The sequence below is a fragment of the Emys orbicularis genome, chromosome 5 (assembly GCF_028017835.1).
Source record: "Emys orbicularis isolate rEmyOrb1 chromosome 5, rEmyOrb1.hap1, whole genome shotgun sequence".
NCBI lineage: Eukaryota > Metazoa > Chordata > Testudines > Emydidae > Emys > Emys orbicularis.
In genome coordinates this window covers 81,728,920-81,756,229 of record NC_088687.1, presented here as the reverse complement: position 1 = coordinate 81,756,229, position 27,310 = coordinate 81,728,920, and the positions used below count along the sequence as shown (strand labels likewise).

The 27,310-nt window shown below is 43.1% G+C and overlaps 1 protein-coding gene across 8 annotated transcripts in view; it reads right to left on the bottom strand.

Moving 5' to 3' along the window:
* Positions 1-27,310, bottom strand: part of TENM3 (teneurin transmembrane protein 3) — a 502,096-nt gene that overhangs the window by 357,363 nt on the left and 117,423 nt on the right. The gene's annotated exons all lie outside the window — the stretch shown is intronic.

Genomic DNA, 27,310 nt, shown 5'->3' with positions numbered 1-27,310 from the left:
GTCTATCTATGTAACATAATAAAATGTGTATGTTTTAATGTACGCAAAATACTACAGGTGAAATCCTGACCCCACTGAAATCAAAAACTCCATCTTTGACTTTAATAGGTTTAGGATTTCACCCTGCGTCTTGTAGGATCCTGCAGGGATTGGTTGTTGGCCCTATGCTACTCAACATTTTTATCAGTGACCTGGAAGAAAATATAAAATCATTACAGATCAAGTTTGCAGTTGACACTAAAATTGGGGGGAGTGGTTAATAATAAAGAGGACAGGTCACTGATACCAGGTGATTCAGATCACTCTGTCAGCTGGTGCACAAACAATATGTGGTTTAATAAGGCCAAACGTAAAGCCATACATCTAGGAACAAAAAATGTCGGCCATATTTACAAGATAGAAAAGTAGTAACTCTAAGAAGGACTTCAGGATTATGAAGGATAATCAGCTGAACATGAGCTCTGAGTGCAATGCTGTCACCAAATAGGCTAATGCTATCTCTGGATGTATAAAGAGGGGAACATCAAGTTGGAGTAGGGAGGTTATATTACTTGTGTATTTGGCACTGGTGCAACTGCTACTTGAATACTGTGTCCAGTTCTGTGATCCACAATTCAAGAAGGTTGTAGATAAACTGGAGAGTGTTCAGAGAAGAGTCACCAGAACAATTAAAGGACTGAAAAACATGCCTTATAGGACAGACTGAAGGAGCTCAATCTATTTAGCATACCAATCAAAAGAAGGTAAAGGGGTGTAAGCTTGGTGGTAGAGGGCTTTTCGATGTAGCAGGACAAAGGTATAAAAAGATTCAATGGCTACAAGTTGAAACTAGACAAATCCAGACTAGAAATAAGGTGCAAAGTCTTAACAATGAAGGTAATTAACCATTGGAACAACTGACCAATGATTGTGGTGGATTCTCCATCATTGGACATTTTAAAATCGAGATTGGATGTTTTTCTAAAAGAGGTGCTCTCGTTCAAACAAGAATTAATTCAGGGAAGTCCTACAGCCTGTGTTATGGAGGAGGTCAGACTAGACGATCAAAATTGTCTCTTCTGGCCTTATAATCCATGAATCTATATAATATATACACAATGTATTAGTAAAGAACATAAATGCTCTCAAGTACAGCATGTGGAGTAGTGTAGCTACTTTTCTTTATTTCTTTTATTAACCGTACCATGGATACTATACAAAATTCAATTAATCTCAGTGGGTCTTTTCAGAGAAAGATTTTTGTTATTCCAAGAACTTAATGTGTGATTTTCATAAGTATTCTGCATTGGCATAACGCTCCTCTGATTGAAGTGAAAGGAAGTTTTAACATGATAACCACATTTTAAATTTCCACCCTATATGGACAGAAGCACTGGGTCAACTGCACTATTTTTTCCCACAGAAAAAAGACAATATTTCCCAAATAGCAGCATTGTGTCAATCACAGGCACCGAAAAGGGGAGGAGGGGACAAAGTGCCATGGCCCTCCCACTTTTCCCCACAGGCCTGGCTCCCTGCACCTCCTCTTTCCCGAGGCCCTGCCCCCTGACCAGGCAGGAAGCTGGAGCCCAGGGGAGTTGTGGGGACCTGCAGACCCTCAACCTGCCCAGGTTGGAGGGGCCCCAAAAGCAGCCCCCATCCCATTTCCCCATCCTTCTGGCCCCCCCGCACAGGGCACATGGAGGGTCCGTGGCTCCCCACAGCTGCTCGAGTGGCTTTTACCATGGCCTGGCTGCAGCTCTTCAGCCCTCAAAGCCCCACCTCCAAGCCAGTATCTGTTAATACTCTGTCATTCTGCAAAATGTGGACCTCCACATTCATATATACTTCATTCTCTTTAAACACTGTGAAAGTAGATCTCCAAAAAGGTATGTGGTGTGCTCAAAAACAAAATACTCCCTGGGCCACTTGTCTGACACAGGCAGATCTTGAGCCAATTTAGTAAGCATCATTTATAATTTACTTTTGAAAGGAATTATTTGTGATCTCAGCCTCCGCAGAGTTGTAGCAAAATGGGAACATTTACACATCTTTCAGCTAAATCAGATATCCAAATGCAAAATCTAGCATTCATTATGGTATGTTGATTTCTGACATTTCCTGAAGAATTTTGGTTCTATAAACTAATGAATGGATTACACACATTCCACATGTGAACACACATCCACGTGTGACAAAAAAGTACTGATACTATTAATTTCAGTATTTAGTAAAAATCTTAATTTAATAACTCAAGCTTATCTTAATACAAATTACTTTAATACAGGTTACAATAATTTATTTTAACTGTTTCATGGGCTATATTTCCATTTCAATTAGAAGAGTCATTATTTGGATATGTGAATTGGTAATAATCAGTAGATACGAGAGAATTGTACATTTTGTTGCTCATGTAGGTCAAGCATTATGCGTTATCCATCTTTTTAAGTGAAAATGGCTTTTCAGGTTTAAGAACCATCTGAGAAGGAAGCAGGAGCTGAAATCCTAGCTTTGCTGATACCTGAAACTGAGAATGTAGCTGTAGAAGCTGAGGCTGTAAGAACTATGGCAGTAATGAAGTCCCTATCAGAATGGAATGGGCAATGTATGCCTCAGGTATCAGACTCCACCGAAACAATAGGTCTGTCTCAGGAGCCCAGTAAAAGTGACCTCTACTGGTTGGCTAAAAAGAAATCAGGCAGTGAGAGGAAAGCTCCAAGGCAGGGCCGGCTCCAGGCACCAGCCCACCAAGCTTGTGCTTGGGGCGGCACCTGGAGGGGGGCGGCGTGGCGCTCCGGCCGCCGGGGAGAGCGGGGCCACAGCCGGGCTCGCCGCCCTGCCCCCGGCGCTCTGGCCGCCGGAGGGAGAGCGGAGCCCCGGCCGGGGCTCGCCGCCGGGGGGAGAGCCGAGCCCCCACCGGGGCTCGCCGCCCTCCTCCCAGGGCTCTGGCCGCCCTCCCCCCCGGCGTCCTCCCCCTGGCCTCTGGGGGGAGAGCGGAGCCCCAGAGCCGGCCCTGCTCCAAGGACATTTGGATGGGAGTAAAACTGACTGGGATGGCATGTGAAAAAACTCCTGATGGAAAAGATTATGTAAATATGTAAATAATTAGGCTTGTGTTGTTAGGGTTGAAAGTGTTAATGGCTACCATCAATCACAGACTTGGTTAAAGTGGATGGATGTGCCCCCCTTTTCCCACTCTGCCCATATCAGCACCACCCCATAGTCCCTCCATGCCAGGAAATATTTGTACCCCCATTCTCCCTATACCAGGCTCTCGGAGTTTCCCTCCCCCGCCCTCCATGCTAGGATGCCCCAATCTCTTCCCCATGGTATGGGCTCTGTGTGCCCTCCATTCCCTTCTGCCCACCCCATGCCAGGGACTCTGTATGTCCCCCTATTCTCCCAATGCCAGGAGCTCAGTATCTCGCCCCTTTCTTCTCCCCCCTTTCTTTCCCCAGGATTGGAAGAAATGGGGGCAAGGCAGGTGCCCTCTATCTCTTCCTCTGCCCCGACTAGGGTGACCAGATGTCCCAATTTTATAGGGACAGTCCCAATCTTGGGGGCTTTTTCTTATACAGGCACCTATTACCCCCCACTCCTGTCCCGATTTTTCACACTTGCTGTCTGGTCACCCTAGCCCCAACCACGGAGCTGGCTTTGGGGAGGCAGGAAGGAAGAAGCCTCCTTCTCTCTACTCTCCCTTTGCCTCCCCCACTGGCTGGGCTTCTACCTTGCAACTGTTATTTGGCTCTCAGCAAGTAGCAACTTTTTAAGTGTGTGTGATTTTTCCAGTTCTTTAATTTTCACCCAAATCAAGAATGTTCTGCCTATACATGTCTAGAACATTCCCTGAAATTCTGGAAGTGACTGGATCTGATGTCCAAAAGTTATCGCATTACAGCCACACAAACAGAAATATGTCATCAAATTGAGAATAGGCCCTTGCTTCATCCACATTTCAATCATATACATGTTCAATGCACTGTTTGCATGCTGTAACAATGGAATAACATACTTTAGTCCACAACTAATGCTAAGCACTGTTATTGTAATGATCTATACATCTGGTAAATAAATTCTATGAAGCTATGATAGTTCTAAAATGAACAGCCAAATATGCCAAATGATATACCTTAATATTTGTTAGTAAAGACTCATATTAGTTTAACACTGAGTTTAATACTGACCATGTTTGGCACAAGCACATGTCTAGAAACTCCACCAGCAGCTAGATCTGCACACAAGGAGCCATGAAAATCAAAGAGCAGAATCTGGTATGAGTTCTGCTAACCAGATCATACTGTAGAGATATAGTAAACATTTCAAAAACTCATTTCTTACCTGTTAATTATTTGCATATTATGATTACTCAGCTATAAAGGGGCATGTTCCCAGCAGGTGGAGCCCAACTCCATGTAGTCAGCTGACCCTCAGCCTGAGCTTGGCCATAGTCTCTTTCAGTCTGTTGGCCCTGGGAAATCTCACTGTTTTGGGCAAGAGTTCAATTCACTCTCAGTGGTCCCTTCTGAGTCCAATTTCCTCTAGTCCCTGGCAGCGTTCCCCAGCTCTTGCCACCAGTTGTTGACTGACAGCAGCCATCCAAGGTCCCTTGCCCATATAATTCTTGCAGTGTTGGTCTGTCCCCACTATGGGTGGGGGTTGGAGGAAATACCAGCCACTACCCCAGGCTGGGCTCCCCTCACTACTGGAGCTCACTGGCAGTCTCCTAGCAGCCTCTCCTCCTGGGCAAACTTCCCACCGCTTTCAGTAGCCAGCTTCACTTTAAGGTCCCCTTCTCCAGGATAGGGACACAATCTTCTGATTGTGTACTTAATTAACATCACCTGAGTTCAGGAATACTCATTAGCCTTTCTATTAGTGGGATGGGTGCATGTCCTGTCACACACTCCCACCCACCCGAGGCCAGAAAGATTTCCTGCTCAAGCATCTCCCTAGTTCCAATCTACCAGGAGAAAATAAAATCCGCATTTGCATAGTCTGTTCCTGCTCAGTGCTGCATCTGGAAGCAATAGGGTTGGAGTGCTAGATACCAGCACAGAGGTTTAAGTCCTTCAGGGGCATGTGATCTGTGATTTGGGAAAAGAGACTACCCCATTAGGTAACATCTGAAGGAGTCCACAGCCTTCTTGATAGCCAGTGCTTCCTTCTCAATAATTGAATACTAATACTCCCTGGAGAACAACTTCCTGCTTAAATATAAGTTTGGGTGCTCTTCTCCCCTGATGTCCTGGGAAAGCACTGCTCCCAGGGCGAAGTCAGAAGCATCTGTATGAATAATAAACTCCTAGGTGAAGTCTGGGTTGGCAAGGACTGGCGCCTGGCTCAGTCAGGGTATTAAATGCTTCATCACACCAGTCATCCCACTGGACCTCCTCAGTGTCTTCTCCTTTTAGTTGATAGGTCAAAAGAGCTGCGATCGATGCAAAGTTGGGGATGAACTAGCAATATTATCCCTCCAGGCCCAGGAAGCAGTGGATCTGCCTCCTAGTCTAGAGCATGGGGCATGAGTTTAAAGCATGGACCTTGTCTAAGAGTTTTCACAAGGCATCCACTACCTGATACCCCAAAAGAGTTAGTTTTATCATGGCCAACTTACACTTTGGTAAGATTCTCCCTAACCAGTTGCCCTGGTGCTGCTTCTTACAGATCATGTGTATTATGTGTGTTCTCCCCAGCCTCAGGATGCAACACTGGCCAGAAAAAAGCAAATCAGTAAGTGGTCAAGAGTTTTCTCCCACCCTAGATGCCCTGCACAGAGAATTTCATGAGCCAGCTGCAATACAGCTTGCTGGTACTCATGGAGTACCAATAAACAAATTCTTGTTACCCCTCACTGCAGGTTCCATTCTACTCTATACAGCCATTCAACACAAAGTGGGGCTACTGTCTCAGGTGCTGGGGGTCCACTGCCTCCCTGTTCAGATACTGCTTGTTCATAGGAACAGCTAAGCATCATGTCACGCTGTTCTTGGATGACGCTTCCCCGTTGCATCAGGGGCTCGAGGTCCCCAGCAAGTGCCATCCACTCAAGCATCTCCCTGGCCAGTCCTGGTCCCCAGGACATTCCTTTCTCAGGGTCTTAGGTTCATGGTTTCCACCAGCCAGGCCTTGTCACAGAGCTCAGCTGCAGCACTGGTCATTTTGTTAACCATCTGCCAGGAGGAGGCAATCTTAGTCAATTAATCACAGGGTATGCTTATTTATTGGCTAGCAGTACGGTAATTGAATCAGTGTGGGTCCCCACCGTCAGTTCCAGTTACTTACTGGGTAAGGCTTTACGTCTCCATGTATATTCCGAAAGCAAATTGTCCCCTCCAAGGCTGCTTGCGTCACTGTCTGGGTACACCTCCAGTCAACAAGTCTCAGTACCTCCTTCCGTTGGACCCATAGTGGGACCGTCAAAACTTTGCAGGGGGAGCCACTGGCAGCATTGCTCTTTCAACTGCTGCGCTACCACCTAGGCTCGTACCTCCTTGGGTTATGTCCCTGCTCTAAAGTGCTGCCAATGTCTCTCTTCGCTTATAAGCAGGTAAACTAAAATAACAACCTTCATCAATTGTAGTCTCGAGCTTAATTCAGATTAAAGTTATGGCAGACCAGGTCTGGAGCAAAAACTAAAGCCCAATGCGGTGGAGACCATTCAGAGGCCGGCACCACCCTCTTGAAGATGATGAGGAATCCCTCCAGATTGTCATCCGGTTAACTTCTTGGTTAACTTCACTGACAAAGGTGGCAGAGCTCAACCTGCAAGTGTGCAGCGGCTGGGGGTCTTAACTGCTGCAGAAAGTTTCACTGGAGTTCTTGCTACCAGGAGACAATCTCCTTCAGCAGCTGCTGTGGCTGCACTGTTTGGGTCAACTGCTGGGCCATCCATGGCTGTAACATCTGCTGCTGGAATTGCTGTTGCTAATTGGTCTGCTGTAGTTGCCACTTACACCAGTTCTCGGGGTCCATCTCAGTGGAAGCCCCCTCACAAAAATCTGTTTCTGTCTCAGAGCATTGTATCAGGTGTAGGGCTTCATGCTCCCATCCTTTGTTCATCAGGGCAGGAAGAGTCCAACTCCATGTAGTCAGTCAACCCACAGCCTGGACTTGGCTATAGTTTCTTTCAGTATCTTGCCCCTGGGTAATCTCACTGCTCCCAGAAAGTCACTCCCAGGGGTCCCTTTTGAGTCCAGTAACGTCTAGCTCCTGGTGGCATTAGAATAATAGAATCATAGAATATCAGGGTTGGAAGGGACCTCAGGAGGTCATCTAGTCCAACCCCCTGCTCAAAGCAGGACCAATCCCCAACTAAATCATCCCAGCCAGGGCTTTGTCAAGCCTGACCTTAAAAACCTCTAAGGAAGGAGATTCCACCACCTCCCTAGGTAACCCATTCCAGTGGTTCACCACCCTCCTAGTGAAGAGGTTTTTCCTAATATCCAACCTAACCTCCCCCACTGCAACTTGAGACCATTAATCCTTGTTCTGTCATCTGGTACCACTGAGAACAGTCTAGATCCATGCTCTTTGGAACCCCCTTTCAGGTAGTTGAAAGCAGCTATCAAATCCCCCCTCATTCTTCTCTTCTGCAGACTAAACAATCCCAGTTCCCTCAGCCTCTCCTCATAAGTCATGTGCTCCAGCCCCCTAATCATTTTTGTTGCCCTCTGCTGGACTCTTTCCAATTTTTCCACATCCTTCTTGTAGCATGGGGCCCAAAACTGGACACAGTACTCCAGATGAGGCCTCACCAATGTCGAATAGAGGGGAATGATCACATCCCTTGATCTGCTGGCAATGCCCCTACTGATACAGCCTAAAATGCCATTAGCCTTCTTGGCAACAAGGGCACACTGTCGACTCATATCCAGCTTCTTGTCCATTGTAACCCCTAGGTCCTTTTCTGCAGAACTGCTGCCTAGCCATTTGGTCCCTAGTCTGTAGCAGTGCATAGGATTCTTCCGTCCTAAGTGCAGGACTCTGCACTTGTCCTTGTTGAACCTCATCAGATTTCTTTTGGACAAATCCTCTAATTTGTCTAGGTCCCTCTGTATCCTATCCCTACCCTCCAGCGTATCTACCACTCCTCCCAGTTTAGTGTCATCTGAAAACTTGCTGAGGGTGCAGTCCACGCCATCCTCCAGATCATTAATGAAGATATTGAACAAAACCAGCCCCAGGACCGACCCTTGGGGCACTCCGCTTGATACCGGCTGCCAACTAGACATGGAACCATTGATCACTACCTGTTGAGCCTGATGATCTAGCCAGCTTTCTATCCACCTTATAGTCCATTCATCCAGCCCATACTTCTTTAACTTGCCAGCAAGAATACTGTGGGAGACCGTATCAAAAGCTTTGCTAAAGCATTCCCCAGGTCTCACCACCGGTTGTTGACTGAGATCAGCCTTCCAGGGCCCCCACACCCATATCTGTCTTGCAGTGTTAGTATGCTCCCAAACTAGGCGGGAGAGGAAGAAAATGCCAACCACTACTCTGGGCTGGGCTCCCCTTGCTACTGGAGCTCAGTGGAGATCCCTAGCAGCCTCTCCTCCTGGGCAAAGTTCCCTGTTTTTGCAGTAGCCAGCTACCCCTTTTTAAGCTCCCCCTCTCCAAGCATGTTCTGCAGGTGAGTCTAACTGGTGCTGCCTCAGAGCTGGAATGCTCATTAGCCTTTCTGTCAGTGGGATGGGGGCATGTCCCCTCACACTCTACTCACTTGTAAGATCAGGGCAAGCAGAGTTGAGGACTTCTAATGAGGTAACAGGTTAGTCTGACCGAACTTCCTAACTACAGTCACCTAGCCCAAGCCTGATAGAGGGTTTGAGTAGGTATCTTAAACAATGCTTACCACATGAAAAACAATTAACAGGTTTGACATTTTTTTCACATGGTGTGACTGCTACAGGTGCAGATGAATGGAACTAACCAGTGGTAGCCCAAAGCTACACAAGAAAAGCTCAGAGCTGGGCTGAGGAGGGAATGTAAGCCAGTGAGAGGCACACACACAAAAAATAGTGAATAAGTAACAGATTCTTTTTTCTGAGAGCAGTCCAGGGTTGCTGAGGAAACACAGCCGGAAGTACCATCCAAATGCTACATCAGCCAATGAGACCAAATCCAAGTAGGAGCACTTGAAGAAGGTGTCCACAGAGTGGTAAGTGGCAACCCAACACAACTCACTCACGAAGACTTCCTCCTTTGCTACCCAGGAGGCACCAACTGCCCTAATATAGTGGGCCTGCAAGAGCATGAGACTCTGTCTGGAGGAAAAGATTAGGGTTAGGGTGCTGAAGTACTGAGGCTCTTGGGGACTTCAAGTAAGATGAAGAGGGAACAGGATTTCTTAAATTCCTTGGAGTAGAAGATCAATTTCAATATCTCTATAGATGTACAAGGACTGCCTTAGAATCCCTTTCTTACCTTGGTATAGGGACAGAAGCTACACACAGAAATCTCCTTACTGAGGGGCAAGTCTGACATTAATTTTTGGAAGGAAATGGTATATAGGACCACCTTTTCTTTCTGAAAAGGTATGTAAGATGGGTCACAAGCAAGTACAGCTACCTCCCCCACTCTGTGGACAGAGCTTATAACCACCAGAAAAGGAGATCTTCCAGGAGAGAATAAAAAGGCACAATTTTCAGGGGTTCAAAGGGATTTAAACATAAAACGTTTTTAAACACAAAACTGAAACTCCAAAGAGAGCCAAGAGACCTAGCATGAAGTCTTGGGTAACCTACAGCTTTGCGAAATCTAAGCATTGAGACGTGAGACTTGTTGAGAAAATCTATTTCCCTGACCCTGTAGGGAATTAAAGGCTGAAAGCCTGAACCCAGAGGTAGTCAGTTGCTAGACTCTTAACAAAACAGGCCTGGAGGAAATGAAAGATGACTGGGACGGATACTTTTTTGGTAAACAAACAGATATGCATCAAATGGAGAAAAAGGACCAAACCTATTGCATACAAATGAGGGAGAATGGTTAGGACTTTGTCTTAAAAGGCCAGTTTTTTTAGTTATGAATGAAGCCTTAGAGCTGAGGAGGAGGTGAAGGTTGCAGGACAAGACCCTGCTGGAGAAGATCAGTTTGTTTCAGAAATGAAAGTTTGAGGTCTTGGGACTACCAGAGCAGGTCTGTAAACTATGGGGTTTTTTGGCCAATTTGGGACACCGAGCTCAATAGGCATGTTATGAGAGCGTCAGAGAACCCTTGACTCCATTCTCAATGATTCCCAGAATATGGAATAGTTGCAGCGGCTTGATAATTTTTCTGGATGTAGTCTAGATAAGCAATCACGCATGTCCTGTCCTGACAAAGGGCTGCTGAAATTACAATCATAATCATTGTGACAGTCATTGATAGAGATGCTTGACCAAACAGATGGGCCCGATACTGAAAATGTAGATGGTTGGTTGTGAACCTGAGGAACTTTGTGGGACTACACAATTGGAACATGAAGTCCCAGAGGCAATAGCGCTATTGTTGACCAAAGGGAATCCACTTTGAATTTCTCCCATTTTGCATAGCAATGCAGCCATTTCAGGTCTAGGATACTTCACAGACCACATGTGTTTATAACTGTAAAATATTTTAACTACAATTTATCTGCTGGAATGAGAGTGATGTCTATTAGATAACAGAGCATGACTTAAGGGGAGAGAGGGAAAGGAATAATGGATAGACACAGATGAAGACAGGGGAAGAAAGACAAATTTTATGAAGCATTCCTCCTTGACTATGGAGAGGACTCAGATGTCGAAGGTGATCCTGGCCCACTTGTTGATGAATAGTTAAAGCCTCTCCACCATAAGGACCATCACCTTGTCAGGTATCCTTTGCTCAGTGGGGGAGTTTTTGAGAATCAATGGGATAAAAGTCACCAGACAGGCCCATTTGTCTAGAAGATCCTCTTGGGATTCTCTTGTGAAGTAGTGGGTTTGGAAGAGGAAGACGGCAGAACCACAGTTTTACAATCAGTCTCTACTTGTCCAGAAGGAAATGTGGAGAGACATACAGATCCTTCTGTCACATATGGCAGAAAAGAAGTTCCAGGACAGGACTGAGCAAGAGATAAAGTAAATAGAGAGAAGCCTCATCATGAATTTTTTAGGTGGGGAGAAGAAAAGCCTCTCTTCTGGGGGGACGTGAATGATGGGGGAAGGACAGAAGCTTTTTAAAAGATATGCTCTAGTTCTAACAGGGATTACTTTTGAGAAGTTCTATGAACTGTGTTATATAGAAGGTCAGACTAGATTACCATAATAGTCTCTTCTGAACTTGGAATCTATGAAGCCTGATGGAAGAATGCAGGAGAAGGGAGTTTGTTCGGTAAGAAGAGAGAACAAGACCTATCTCCATCCGGTAGTCCTCCTCCTTGAAACTGCTCTCCTGAGAGGGAGCTCACCTTTTTGTCTGTACCACTGTCAGTCAGACTATGGAACTGATCTTCAAAAAAGCCTACATTTCATGGAATAGTAGAAGTTAGAGATGTGAAAGTCTGAGCTGGTCATGCTCCATTCTCTGGCCAGTATAGGCAGTAATTTTAAACATCTCAAGCATGGGACTTCTATCAATTCCATCGGAAGACTTTTCCATAGCTTCAAGGCTGTTACTGTTACAAAATGACTCCTGCTATTCAGCCTATAGTTTTCTTTCCTCAATTTCATTATATTATTGCTAATTATACCATTTTAGTCTACATAGTCTTTAAAACTGTAGACTGTCTTATTCCTGCTTAGTTGTCATTTGTCCAAGCTATACATATTCTTTTAATCTTTTCTTATACATCATTCCCTCCAGCCTCTTAATTTTTGATTGCCTTCTATCAATTGCATCCAATTAATCTATACCTTGAGGTGCTGTAAACTGGATGCAGTCTGCCTCATGTACTTTTTGCAACTATTTTAAAGTCTTCTTGATCACTATTCTGACGCCTTTGCAAAAGGTCCTTGCAAAAGTTACTACTAGCGCGGGACTCTTTTCAAAGCCAGTATTTCAAAATAAATTATTTCCCCCCACACAATCCATCATAGAGTGCCACGATGCCTAGCAAAAGCAGGATGACACATCTGAGTGAAATAATGGCAGTTTCAAAAAAGATTGGTTCTTGTGATCTCTCTGATTAAATTTTTGAATAATTGTCCAAACAGTCAAAGTGTCCAGTCCTGCAAGGCGAAGTGCACCATAAAATTCTTTCTGTAGCTACTGGGAGCTGAGCGTGCTTACAGGGGGCATTCATAGGGCTACCATATGTCCGGATTTCCCCGGACATGTCCGGCTTTTCGGTCTATAAATAGCCGTCCGGGGGGGATTTTTAAAAATCTAAAAATGTCCGGGATTTCCCCCCAGTCGGCTATTTATAGACAGAAAAGCGGCGGCCAAGCGCCGCTGAGCACCCAAAGCCCCTTCCCGGCTCCCCCCATCCCCTGCAGCCTTACCACGCTGTCCGGCCCCGCAGTTGTCTTCCCCCTCCTCCACTCCCCTGAACGCTCCGCCCACCTGCTCCTCCCCCTCCCCTGCTTCCCGCGAAGTCTGAAAAGAAGCAGGGGCAAGCGGGAGGCAGCAGCAGGTAAGCTGGGGCGGGGGGGGGCGCAAGGAGGAGAACTCCAGGGAGGCACGGCCCTGGCCGAGCGGCTCCCTCCGGCCCAGGGCGAGTGGCGCCCGGCGGCCCCAGCGGCTCCGGCCCCGGTTCCGGCCCCGGCCCCAGGGCGGCGACCCCGGTTCCGGCCGAGCACCCCCGGCCCGGCCCGGGCCCCAGCAGCGCCGGCCCCAGCTCCGGCCGGAGCGCAGCCCGATTCCTGGGCTCTTTAAAGCCGGCCCTGGTCAGGGGACGGAGGAAGGGGGGGTTGGATGGGTCGGGAGTTTGGGGGGGGCTGTCAGGGGGGCAGGGGTGTGGAGAGGGGTTGGGACAGTCAGGGACAGGGAGCAGGGGGGGTTAGATGGATCTGGGGTTCTGGGGGGGCTGTCAGGGGGCAGGGGTGTGGAGAGCGGTTGGGACAGTCAGGGACAGGGAGCAGGGGGGGTTAGATGTGTCTGGGGTTCTGGGGGGACAGGGGTGTGGAGAGGGGTTGGGACAGTCAGGGACAGGGAGCGGGGGGGGTTAGATAGGTCGGAGGTTCTGGGGGGGGGCTGTCAGGGGGGGCAGGGGTGTGGAGAGGGGTCGAGGCAGGCAGGTAGCAGAGGGGGTTGGATGGGTCAGGAGTTCTGGGGGTCCTGTTAGGGGGCGGAGAGCAGTTGGATAGGGCATGGGAGTCCCCGGGGTTCTGTCTGGGGGCGGGGGTGTGAATATGGGGTGGGGGTGTGGATAAGGGTCGGGGCAGTCAGGGGACAGGTAGGGTCGTAGGGGGTTCTCAGGAGGGGGCAGTCAGGGGACAAGAAGCAGGGCGGCTTAGATAGGGGGTGAGGTCCTAGGGGGCAGTTAGTGGCAGGGGTTCCAGGAGGGGGCAGTCAGGGGACAAGGAGCGGGGGGGTTGGGGGTTCTGAGGGGTGAATCAGGGGGTGGGAAGTGGGAGGGAGTGGATGGGGGCGGGGCAGGGGTGGGGCTAGAGCGGGGCTCCTCCCCCCCCAGTGTCCTCTTTTTTGCTTGTGGAAATATGGTAACCCTAGGCATTCAGCAACTTGCAGGAGCAGCCCCCAAAGCAGAAAATACTGTAGTTTAAGAATTTAGTTTTAGGTTTTGTTTCACTAAAGTTTTTGTTTCTCCCCCTTAAAGGGTTCACTGAAACTAGAACAGCCATAGAACCAGTATGACTTGAATAATCTTCAAATAAACATACTTACGCACTTGTTAAAACAAACACTATCCCTGCTGCTCAAACTGAAGTTGGCAACCCTTTCCTCCTAATAGCTTTAAAACAATTTGAAAAGTAGCAGAATGGCAGTTCCCTCGCACAGAAACTAATCATCATCATTAAAAGATCCTTAAAAGCAAATATAGAATGGTCAGCGAGCCAGGTTACCTTAATATTTAATGAAGGAACATTTCAAGTTATGGATAAACCCTTAAGTACTAATATCTACCATCATCAGTAAAGTCCATTTCAATGTTCAGGCTATCACTGATTATCTACAATCAAGGGAAATCAGGTTTCAAAACAAAAAAGGAGAATATGATAAAGCTATATGAAGTATTCTCTGGCAGTGATAAAGCAGGCAGAGAGGTGGCTGTCATAAAATAGCCAAATGGCTTTTTCCACCTCCATCAAGGTCACTTTACTGATGATGTACTCAATAAGATGATAATGCATTTAACCACTTTCCTTGCATCTGACTTCGACCTTATCACAAATCCAAATGGCCTTGTTTAACTACCCTGTCCTTTCAGCATTTCCCTGAACAAAGATAATTAAGGAGATGTACTGCCCCCTACTATCACAGAAATTGAAAGACAAATAAACTTTTAAGAGCACAGCCAGGTGTCTATTGCACTAACATACAACATTTAAGCAGGGGGTAAAATGAAATAATAGTTAAATAATTATAAAAGGTTAACAATGCTATATAAGGCAATTATGTTTTATTTAAAAGAAAAAGCATAAAAAGTGTTCCAGACTACTTTTGACAGCTCCCTAGACAGTTTTTCCTTAGACACAATTTATGATTTAGAGGAAAATATCTTCTGCAAAAATTAACATTTAACAACTCTGACTGAAATTTCTGCAGATTTGAACATTTCATAAGCAGTTAAAATTATTTTTTAAAGTTAGTAATTGTGGTTGAACATTAAGAATTCATTTTAGTATTGAGAAAAAAATCTATTTCTATTTGCATGATCAGTAAATACAATACTTGAGATGCAAATTGAACTACTTTAATAAAAATAAAAATAGGCAGTAGAATGGCTTTTGAACTTAAACTAAATATTAAAAAAATACATTTGTATGATATTAAAAAACACCCAAATACTTTTTATGTACAATAATGCTTGTGTTTTCTTTAATTTTCACTCATAAACTCTAGCATCTTAAAGCAGTCTATAAGATACTGCTGCTCTTTAGTATGAACAAGCACAGTAATCAGACTATAACTGAAGGCCACTGAAACTGGCCATTAAGAATGCAGGAACATGCCAAACCAGGAATGTTATTTCCAGCTAGAGTGGAACACATAAGCCCTTTTTATTAGGTAACCTGGGCCTCCTAGGCATCAAAACATTCTTTCCATTATTAAGCTTCATCTTCTGCATTAGCTGGAAACAGGCAGAAAAGTTACTTATCAGAAAGGTACAGCTAGTACAATTATATTGCCATTACCAAGATAGTTGTCCTTTAGCTACTGAAAATAGATTAATATTTAGATTAATAAATAGATTAATTAATAGATTATATACAATGAAGCAGCATGTTAAATATATTTAAATTTAATCCCTATTCAGATCTTTACAAATTACAATCATTACTTTCGCTTATTTCTGCTGACCTGATCAAATAACAAATTGTTTTGTAAAAGTTCAGTTATCCTGTGAAATTTCTTGTCAAAAACTCTTTGTTATTAAGTCCAATTACTATAACTCTGAACATGTTCTGCTTTAAATCTTCACTAACCTTAAATTTTGGGATGAAGGAAAAATGTGTTATTTACAATTTTTTAAAATATAATATTAGAGCATGAAAACATTTTACAAATTATAAACAAAAATCATTTATATATTACTGCTATACCTTTCATATAGTAAAATACTTAAATCTTGTAATGATTCATCTGATTTCTCTACTTAAAGGCTTTTGGTCTGCTGCACACATCAACAGGCCATAACTAACCTTATTTCCATAAACTGGATTGAAAGTTATAACCCCCCATTTCAATATACAGCCCCTGGGATATTGTACAGCCTGTATCTATGACTATTTGGAGTAGGAGGTGGCTGCTATCAAAAACATTTTGAAAGAACTGGCTCATCAGGCATCTCTTCGGTAATGGTTTAAACATGAACATAAAAACAATAGTTACAAGTTTAGATAAACAGTTGCTTCAGCCAGTCCCTGAAGAGGACTAGAGAGGTTAATGTTGCTTCTAATGAACATTAAGTCTATGCTATAGTAATTGCATTTACAATTCTGGACAGAATTTATTAAAAAACAATCCATCTCCTTGTTTGTGTATCATTTATAAAAGAGTCTGCAACCTATTCAATCATTACACAAAAAGTTTTCTAAAGGATAATGGTGTATTTTTAGTACATCTGTTTACATTTAATGAGTGTAGAATAGAAACAAAGTTAAACAATTTAGTTTGTAAAAGTGTGTAAATATTCATAATATACCATTACATTGTTTCACCCTAATAATTTGTTTTGTGCAAAGAACTTCTAGGGCCCAATCCTGAAAGGTCTGAGCACCCCCAAATCTCAATGAAGTCAGTGGCAGTTGAGGGAACTTTAAAATTCACAGGATCAGGCGCCTAACATATATCTAAATGCTTAATATCCACAGTGCTATCGTAATTTAATTTATATATAATTATTCCTAAGAAAAGTCTTAAAATCACATATGGAGTAAAGTTTATAACAGTATTTATAATGGAATACTCTGCAATTAAATCTTCACAGATGGGGGGAAGTTAGGACAAAAACTGTAGTTCAGAATACCTAATTTTTAGTAAAGTTACTTGTTAAAATCTTTATTCACCCTTGTTTAGTTCAAGGAATGAATTGAGAAGCAAAACAAGTTCTCAAAATAAAGATGTGAAATTCGGAAGCCTGATCCCTGAATTGCTGATCAGAGCTGAAAACAGACCTTTTTCACTAATTGCAAGATTCTTGTTAAATCTTTTGAAATACACTTTAACAAATGAAAGAATACAGTTTAGAACAGGTTCTTAAATCTGGGTCATTTTTTGTTACTTGCAATAGTGATGATGAGTGCTTAGCAACATTTTTCTTGTGGACCTTTGAAAGGAATGAATACCTGGAATACAGCATTTTAATCTGCCTCATAGCATTAATAATCAAAATCACTGTATTTAGACAGCTACTACTATGCCACTTTTCTTCCTTCTGAAAGAAATGCATTCCATACTAAATGGAATGTATTACTTCAGATCACGTGCCCTCAGTGCTCTGTAAAAAAGTTAAGGACGTAAAAACTCTTAACAGTAAATCAAGAACTGAAAAACATGTTTAAATGTTTAGACAAGTTTTTGCAATAAATTGCAATGTAGCTTTTCTGTAAGTCCTTGTAAGAGATGATTGTGCTGTGCCACACCTTAGGCCACTCATTACACAGAAACATGGTACAAATTCATCAAAAATTTAGTAACTTTTCAACCAGAAGCTAAGGATTTGCTTGATATTTTTTAACATTAATTCCACAGAAGAAGGTTAATCTAATGTTTCTGTTCATGTTCACACTTTTACCCAATTTGTATTAGAATGTTATTCCCTTTATTTGTACTTATTTAGGAGATATTAAATTATTTAACTATCAAGAAGAGAGAAGAAGACCACGCAATAACTAAATGATATGGTCCATCAGATACTTTTAAGAAAAAATAAAATTAGCACATTAGTACAAATATGCAAATTTACTCATTCACATCTTCATGATAGCCCATAAAAATCACAAGCCAACGCTGACACAACATCAGGAAACCAATTTCTCAAATCTCTTATGCAGTTTATACACTTACTGTTGGCTAGAGGGATCTTACCATCTTTGGTAACTTTTTTCTACCTAATTTTAGTCAATTTATTCTGTAGATTACAAGGCCTGATGAGGGAAGATGATTGATTCCCTTCTTTCACTCTATTGTTCTCTATCTTCAAAGCTGCTAACAGACTGAGAGCAACTCAGTCTTTGTCTGAAGGGCTTGACAGTTCATATCCTAAATTTATCTCTCTAATACTGAAATGTCTGCAAGGATTCTTAAAGCTTTTTACAGTCATGCCCAGAAAACAGAAACAAAGTTAGCAAAGAGCAGCTATCACTGCAAAGTGTCAGGTTTGTTTGCTGAAGTAGATCAGTATCCCTCCAAACCTTCAAAGTTTAGGGGGTTTTGTTTAATAATCAAACTGTCTTATCAGAAGTAGCAAATGGAATAAGCCAAAAATTTCTGAAGTTCAGTAAATCTATTATAAATTATGAATGCTAGTTAAGAGAGCTTTAAAAATCAATGTTCAGTACACAGATACAGTTCAAATTCAGTTTCACGGGATCTAACAGGAAAACTAAAATATAAGGGATACAAAGGCTAAAATATTATGTCCATACATTGAAATAGACAAAATAATTGTAAGTAAGCTGGATTTATGACATACCTTTCTTAGAAATTTTTTATCCCTTCTTAAAGGCTACTCTAACAAACAGCAAACAGAGATCTCTGGATAGCTCCCTTAAACATTTAAAGTTGGAGAACAAAAGGTTTATTTTAAAAATGAAAACCTTGGCTTGTACAACTCCAGACATGAATCTGCTTTCAATTACTGAAAGTATTTCCACTTCAGTGGAAAGGGATCAAAACTTCAACTATACCATCTTTAGGCAATGAATTTGATTATATTAAGCTTTAGAAATACAAAATCACTTTGTGGCATAGCCATGTATTCTGTACATATCATTCATTAGGTACACAGAAGAGAAATAGCTAATACTATAACTGAAAGGCAGCAAAAATTGTGGCTGTTTACAGGAGTAGTATATTTCCATAACCGATCTCTGCTTTATTTATTTTAAGATACTTACAAAAATCTCAAATCTCACTTACATTTTAAAGTAAAAATATTACAGTTCTTTCTAAATCAACCCAGACTGCTTTTCCACAGTTTAACGTTCATTATTTGCTCTGTTATTAAGTTAAATTATACTTCACAGACTTTGTTCTAGAAACAATCTGCTCACAAAAATTATACACTAGGTATTGTATTCTCAGGGAAAGGTGCTTTTATAATTCTAAGTATTTTATACTTTTTTCCTTAAAGTAATCAGTATAGTAGATTTCAGAGTAGCAGTAGAGTTAAACCAATGAAACAGAAAGGCTTACAAAGCAGAACTATATACAGAATCTTAGCTATCTCAACTATAAATTATGCAAAAACTATTTCTAATAAAATTAAATACACTGAAATGCATTCATAAAATGTAGAGAAATATAAAAGTTCACATTCTCTTCAGAATGCATATTATTACATTTTAATTTAAATACACACACACACACACATCAGGAACAAAATCCTCTGTTACATAGCAGCCACTTGCAGAAATATCTGGTATTTAGAATGATTTGTAAAGTTAAGCCTTTGCCTTATCTAAATCCTTAATTTGGTGCCTCAGGGGTTAAAAAGCCACCTCATTTCAAATGCTAATATTGCCTCTGCACGGATTCAAAGAGAAACAGAGCCTCCTCCCATTTCAATACCACACCATACAAAAGCATACAAACAAGACTCCATACATATCTATTCTGTATAAATGGTTCATCTAAATATATTTGACTGACTTCACTCAATCTGAGAAATCACACTTTAACCTGGCTCAGCTGTAAGGTCAAAAGGGTTGGTTTTCAGTCACGCACCTTTCGGTGGTGATTCCTCCTTCTGTCTGGATGCGAAGCGCAGACCACGGCGTTTCCAAGTTGAATCAGTCTATAATGTATCATGTTACAGAGTCTGGCTTTCTCCTCAAGCACATAACAGCAATCAGACATGATAGGCTGAGGCTCCTCTGTTTACACCCAGGCAAGCGAGGGGGGCTGGACTTGGCATTCCTTAACCCTTTCTAAACTGCAAAAGTGCCTTCCATAGTTATCATTCTTCAATCATATAATCTGAAAAAAATCCAATTCATTCCCGATACTCTTCTAAAGTCATCTCTGGTTTCCAAATATCCTACAGCAGTTGCTTTTAAATATACAAATATTCTTCTGTGATGTTAATTTACCATGTCAAAACCACAGATTTTCAAATAATCTAATGCCTAAAGATTTGCAGCATGACACATTTTATTTACACTAACATAAAAAAGACATGCCACAAAAATGTTTTTGATAATGACAATATTTCTAACCTCTCTAGATAAAGAGATTTAATCAGGAAACTCTACTCATTGGATTGTCACAAAAGGATCTTTTCCTGACCAAATAAAATATAAGAACACTCTCCTGCCAACACATACACATCACATATCTAATATAATTTACATGTGAGCTATGGAATTTGTCACAAATTTCAGTTAAACAAAACTGGGTGTGTCTTGGACAGCTTTCCATTTATGAGAGGAAGATGGACAGCTTACAAAGTGGTTTAACTTACTGATACAAACAAGTCTCATGCATCCACCTGATATTGCAGCACTTCCACATCCATAAACTGCCAGTGAAGTCTATGGAAGAAATGCAAAATCAAGCTAAGGTCCTTTTGACGTACGTTCATAATTGCCATTAACATTAATGAGAGTAATGTGTGCACATACTGGAAAGAGGAGAACCCCTCTAAACTAAAGCACAGGTATAAAACAGAGTGGAGCTAGCAGTCCTTATATGCACACACTAGAACCCACTGTATATATAATAATATAATTCCCAGATAATATCATTTCTCAGATCTGTGTTTTAATTGAAATAAAGGGTCAGCAGACTGTGACAATTATCAAGTTTACAATGTATTCATTCTTCATTTTGTATATTCAGATAAGAATATAACAGGATTTTACAAATCTTCCACATTAAAGATAAATTTAAAAAACAAAACAAAAACAAAAATACCCACAATACAGTCCATTGCTATCTAATCCAATGTTTTTGCCATGACTTCATTGGATGCAGGATCAGACACACATGTAACAACTTTCAACTGAAGACAACAGGGAACTTGACAAAGTGAAAAACTACAGATACAGGAATCACGTTACCTGTCATTAATTGCAGAAATACGATACAGGAGTTCAGGACAGAATGCAGAGAATGTGTTAGCCAACCAGAATTATAAGGACATTTATGGAGGCAAATAGAATGATCCAATTATAATTTGGCCAGCTTACTCAGACTACCACCCCTACCTCTTGAGAAAAACATCATGAAATGTTTTATTATTAGCAGTGAGGTAAATAGTTTTATATTCCCTTCATCCTGAAGGAATTTGGTTCCGTATGGACTTAAAGAGCAGACTGCCACCTACTGAATCATGTGTGCAGTGTTGTTAAGCTGTGATCGTCCCAGGATATGAGAGAGAGAAGGTGGATGAGGTAATATCTTTTATTGGACCAACTTCTGCTGGTGAGAGAGACAAGCTTTCAAGCTTAAATAGAGCTCCTTTGCAGGTCTGGGAAATGTACTCAGAGTGTTACAGCTAAATACAATTGTTTAGCGTAAGTAGTTAACGCATATTTCAAGGGACCATTCAAGGTGAAGTGGCCCATTACCACCTCTTCAGTCATAGGGGGGAAATGAGGGGGGGGAAACTGGGGGTTCGGGGTTAAGTTGTAATAAGCCATAAATGCAGTGTCTTTATTCAGTCCATGATTTTTAGTATCTAGCAAAGTTATGAATTTAACTTCCCAGGCTCGTCTTTTGAAAGGATTGTGCAGGTTTCCTTTGAGGAAGAGTACCCAGAGGTCAGATATAGAGTGATTGTTTTTTGAAAAAACTGTTCACCCAGAGGTGATGATGGTGTTTTTGTCTTTTATCATTCTTCTGTATGAGTTCATTCAAGATATCACCTCCCTGTATACCAGCATCCCTCACAGAGATGGCATTGCTGCCTGTCTCAAATATCTACAAGATAATGGACTACCCTAAGCTATCCACCCCAAACATTGCCAAACTAATCCATTTCATCCTCATCCATAACAATTTTACATTGAACAACAAACACTCTGTCGAAACCACTGGAACAGTCGTGCATACTAGGATGTCTCTGTTGAGGTGGCCTGGGTACGGCTTCATGAGCCATAGGACTAAGGGGTAGTTGGGTCTCCCAGGATCACTATTGGCATTTCAACATCCCCAACGGTAATCCTCTGGTCTGAAAAGAAAATCCTACATGCTGCATTCTGAACAGGCATGTGTTCTTAAAGATGTATGTGTCATGCACCTTCCTTGACCATCCTGCGTTGATATCAGTAAAACATCAATGGTGATTTACCAGCACTTGCAATACCATAGAAAAGTAGCCCTTTCTGTTGATGTACTTTGTGGCAAGGTGGTCTGGTGCCAAAATAGGGATATGCATCCAGGAATGTGGCCTTGCGCATCCAAAAGTTCTGCAGCCACTGCTCATCATCCCATACCTGCATAACGACGTGATCCCACCAGTCAGTGCTCGTTTCTCAGGCCCAGAACCATCCACAGCTGCCAACAACAACCTTGAATTGTTTCTTTGTATGTCCCACAGCAAGCTAGCCTCCAAGCAATCGTCATGTTCCCCGCGGTTCCTCTGGCAGCTCTATAAATACTGCAGGATCAGGCATGTTGTGCTCTCAACACTCATCACAATAATGCAGAGCTGTGCAGGGACCATGCTTCTCTCAGAGATGGGGGACGCGCGGGTTTGCAGGGCTTTTGAAAAGAGACGTGGAACATTATGGGATGCAGATAAAATTATGGGATGAAGAAACTGCCTCATGGGAAGCTGAAACCGTGTTCCCAGTTACCCCTGCATGACTCGTTTGCCCCCATGAGGCAATGCAAACCCTACCCAAAACACCTTGTGTTATATGGTGGCAAGTTGCACAGTGGGATAGCTACCCACAGTGCACTGATCTCTGCATCAATGCAAGCGCTGGTAGTGAAGATGCGCACTTCCAACATAAGGAGCATAGTGTGGACATACAAAAGCAATTTAATCACTGCAGCGGCTGTACATCGATGTAACTTAGGTTGACTTGCCTTAGCTGTGACACTCTAAGTACCTTTCACAGACCTAACAAAGAGCTCTGTGTAGCTCAAAAGCTTGTCTCTCTCACCAACAGAAGTTTTTCCAATAAAAGATATTACCTCACCCACCTGTCTCTCTAATATCCTGGGACCAAAATGGCTACAACGCCACTGCATACAAATATTTCCTGCAGCAATTGAGCTTTTCTGTGGGAATCTTTTCAACTCTACTTATCTTTTTATGTGACAGTGAGCATGGAAGCTGACTAGAAGCCATACTTGGCCAAATAAGTGATCAATAAATCTGTTAATGATTGTATAAATACTTCTAGACAAAACAAGACAGCTTTAAATTATCTCCATTTCAGTTAGCACTTTTTGGTATAAATATGTATTACAAATACATATTTTACATACATTGTTCATAAACATTACGGCATTAGAAATTCCAGATTCATATTTAAACATATTTCTAAATAGATATGCATTTATACACACACACGCGCACACACCCCTGAAAATAAATATTTATTTATTTATATATATATATATATAAAAATCTCATTGATCACTTAGTTTTTTTAACTCCCATTGGAAATAAAGCCAGTATGTATTCAGTTAGTTGGAAGAATAAGAACCTCTGAAGCCTAAGTGTGATGGCTGCCATCTTGGCCAACACATGGGGCAACTGAATCGGAGACCTCCAGAGCTAAAGGCATGAGCTATTGCTTCTTGACCTATAAGTCTCTAGCTAGAGCTACAACAGACTATTATTCTCTGTGGATTGGGCACAGGGGGGAACCTGTAACATACACTCACCAGTAGGTTACATATTTCCTCTGATCAAAGAAGGATCATCTGAGCCCCACAGCAGTTCAAATCTCAGACAAACCGTCACTCTTGTGACAATCACCATGTTGGCTAACACCTGGGGATTGAATCAGAGACTGCCAGAAATAAAAGCGTAAGCTGCTATACCTTGAGATAAAGAGGGAAGCCTCTCATGCTGGCTCTGAAAGACTCATGCCCTCTGTGGATTGGTAGAGAGGGAGACCTGCAACACTTATTTACAAGTGGATTACATAAACTTGTCAATTTATACCTTGATAATCCTATTTTCCTGGAGGGGAATTGTTCTAGAGATGATAACCCCACAATGTGCTTATATGCTTTTGTAGGAACCCATATGGACATTGAGCTCTCCAACAATACAGATGTTCCAAGAGTCAGAGGTAAAGATGTTATTATGTGAAGGGGTGGAGTGCTACTTCTTGTGCTCCACTTTCACTTTAGAAGAAAGCTGATTTTGACTTCCCATCTATACCCTATCCATAATTTCTATAAATACAATTTATACACACATATGCATACCACGCTGAGGAGGATGAACTACCACATAACAGGACTCTGATTACGTTTAGTCTTGGAAACCACCCCTCCCCTCACTCACCCAACCCTCCCTGCACACTTTTTAACCACACATTGTTTTTGTACCGGGGAGCATGCCACTGCACTCGACCGCTTGCTTTCCCACAATTTTGGGACTGTCTGCACTGCAGTGGAATTTCCTTTGCTTTGATCCTGTTTGTGCTGTTCAGTGTAGGTGACGTGACTGCTAAATTCCATCAATGCTAATACAAGTTATTTATGAAAATTCACTAGTGAAAATTAAACTGAAAAGTGCATATCCCTTGTAAATATATATGAAATATTGCACATGGCAAATACCCGGGAAGCAAAATCTTGCATATATATCACCATGTGCCTAGTTATCTTCCATGTTAAAAGAGCAGAATATTTTGCAAAGTACATACTGGGCTTGACTCTCCACACAGCTATACTGTTGACACCAGGCTAACTCCTTTGAGTTAAGTGGAGTTATCCTGGCCTAAACCCCAGCGTACCCAGTTTATATAGAGAGTACCCATACAGAATGAGTGACACACCCATAAATGCAGAAGAAATTGGCATACTAACTGTAGACAACAGAACATGGTGGGTGTATGATTGATGCAGGACAAGGAGTAACTGGCATCAGAGATTTAGTGATGAAAAGCTAATGGAAAGAAATGAGTTTGGAGGAGGACAGCATGTGTGCTTGATTCACAGGGAAATATTCAGACAAACTGATTTTTGTAACTATTTGGCCAAATGGCTGTTTTGTGAATTGGTAAAGGTATGTGGAGTCTTTAACCATTATAATTGAATCCAGCCCAAGTCAGAGGGAACAATATTTGTTATCTAATTACAGATCAGTGACCTATATGAAATGAGTTGGGTTGTCTCAGTCCAAGTCCTAGTAGACAGGTGTTCTCATTGCAGCTGACGCTAGTGTTAGCCTCCTTGTTGGAAGTTGCATTAAATGGGAAGGGAGATTAACCTGCTTGCACTAGTTAGAGCGGTCTCTTTAGGTTCAGGTTGAGACACAGTGGCAGGATGGTGTAATACAGGGGTAGGCAACCTATGGCACACGTGCCGAAGGCGGCACGCGAGCTGATTTTCAGTGGCACTCACACTGCCTGGGTCCTGGCCACCGGTCCGGGGGGCTCTGCATTTTAATTTAATTTTAAATGAAGTTTCTTAAACATTTTAAAAACCTTATTTACTTTACATACAACAATAGTTTAGGTATATATTATAGACTTATAGAAAGAGACCTTCTAAAAACGTTAAAATGTATGACTGACACGCGAAACCTTAAATTAGAGTGAATAAATGAAGACTCAGCACACCACTTCTGAAAGGTTGCCGACCCCTGGTGTAATACTTACCCACTCATCTAAAGCACTGAAAGGTACTATTAGGGTTATCAACTTTCTACTCCCACAAAACTGAAAACTCTTGCCCCACACCCTGCCCCACCCCTTCTCTGAGGCCCCGCCCCCACTCACTCCATTCCCCCCACCCGTCACTCACGCGCTCATTTTCACTGGGCTGGCTCAGGGCATTGGGGTGCGGGAGGGGTTGAAGGCTCCAGATGGGGGTGCAGGTTCCAGCGTGGGGTCAGAAATGAGGGGTTCAGGGTGCATGAGTGGGCTCCGGGCTAGGGCAGGTTAGGTGTGTGGGGGGGGTGAGGGCTCTGGTGTGGGGCCGGGAAAGAAGGATTTGAAGTGCAGGAGGGGGATCAGGGTTGGGGCAGGGGGTTAGGGTATGGGGCGGGTGAGGGGCCAGGGATGAGGGATTTGGGGTGCAGGAGGGGGCTCCATACTGGGGCTGAGCGGTTTGGGAGGAGGCTCCAGGCTGGAGCAGGGTGTTGGGGTGCAGGGTGGTATGAGGGCTCCAGCTGGGGGTGCGGGGGCTGGGGATGAGGGGCTTGGGGTGCAGGAGGGTGCTCGGGGTTTCAGAGGACAGGAGGGGGAAATCAGGGCTGGGGCAGGGGGTGGGACGCAGGAGGGGATGAGGGGTGCAGACTCTGGGCGGCGCTTACTTCAGGGGACTCCCAGAAGCAGCGGTGTGTCCCTCCTCCGGCTCCTATGCAGAGGTGTGGCCAGGCAGCTCTGCACGCTGCCCCATCTGCAGGTGCCGCCCCCGCAGCTCCCATTGGCCATCGTTCCCAGACAATGGGAACTGCAGAGCTGGCGGTTGGAAGGGGCAGTGCGTGGAGCCCCATGGCTGCTCCTACACCTAGGAGCCAAAGAGGGGACATGTCGCTGCTTCTGAGAGCTGAACGGAGCCATGGCAGGCAGGGAGCCTGCCTTAATCCCGCTACGCCACCGACCGGACTTTTAACGGCCCGGTCAACAGTACTGACCAGAGCCGCCTGGGTCCCTTTTCAACCGGGTGTTCCAGTCGAAAACCAGATGCCTGGCAACCCTAGGTACTATATGGCTAGGCCCCACTTAACTGCAAGAATGCCTCTTTCTTTATACCACAACACCACAGTTTAGATCAGTGAAGGTACCTGAGCTAGAGCTCTACTGGTACAAATGAGAGGGGAGATGCTGTCAGCATATTCTTTGCAGGGACTTGCAGGCTTTGAAATTGGCTCCCCTTCGCTAGTCCAAAAGTCCTCAAATTTTAGGACCTCTTTTTCCCCAAAACATCTGAAAAAGGGGGGGAGAATGTGGTTAGCTTTTGGAGAGAGCGATTTTAAATTGCCTGGTTTGCTCATTGGGAGTTACATGGTATGGAAGTGCTGTAGTTTAGTCATAACAATGGGAATTTTTCATATTTATATTTTAAGTTATGTCAAGGTCTCCAGGGATGAAATGGGCAACAAATTGCACATAAAGGACCAAGTGTTGGTAATTATACCACTTTAGTATGATATCTAGTCAGAGTTCATGGACAGTGTTGAAAATAAATACACAAATAAATAAATAAATCTGATGTTGCACAGAGTTGTGTTAAACACCAATCATCAGGCATCATTTGTCCACGAAGCCAGAACTAAACTCATGCTCCAGTGTAGTGCTGTTGAGCCCTACACTGCTGTTGCTGTCTTTCAAATAGGGTTGCCAACTTTCTAATTGCACAAAACCGAACACCCTTACCCCGACTCTTCTCTGAGGCCCCTCCC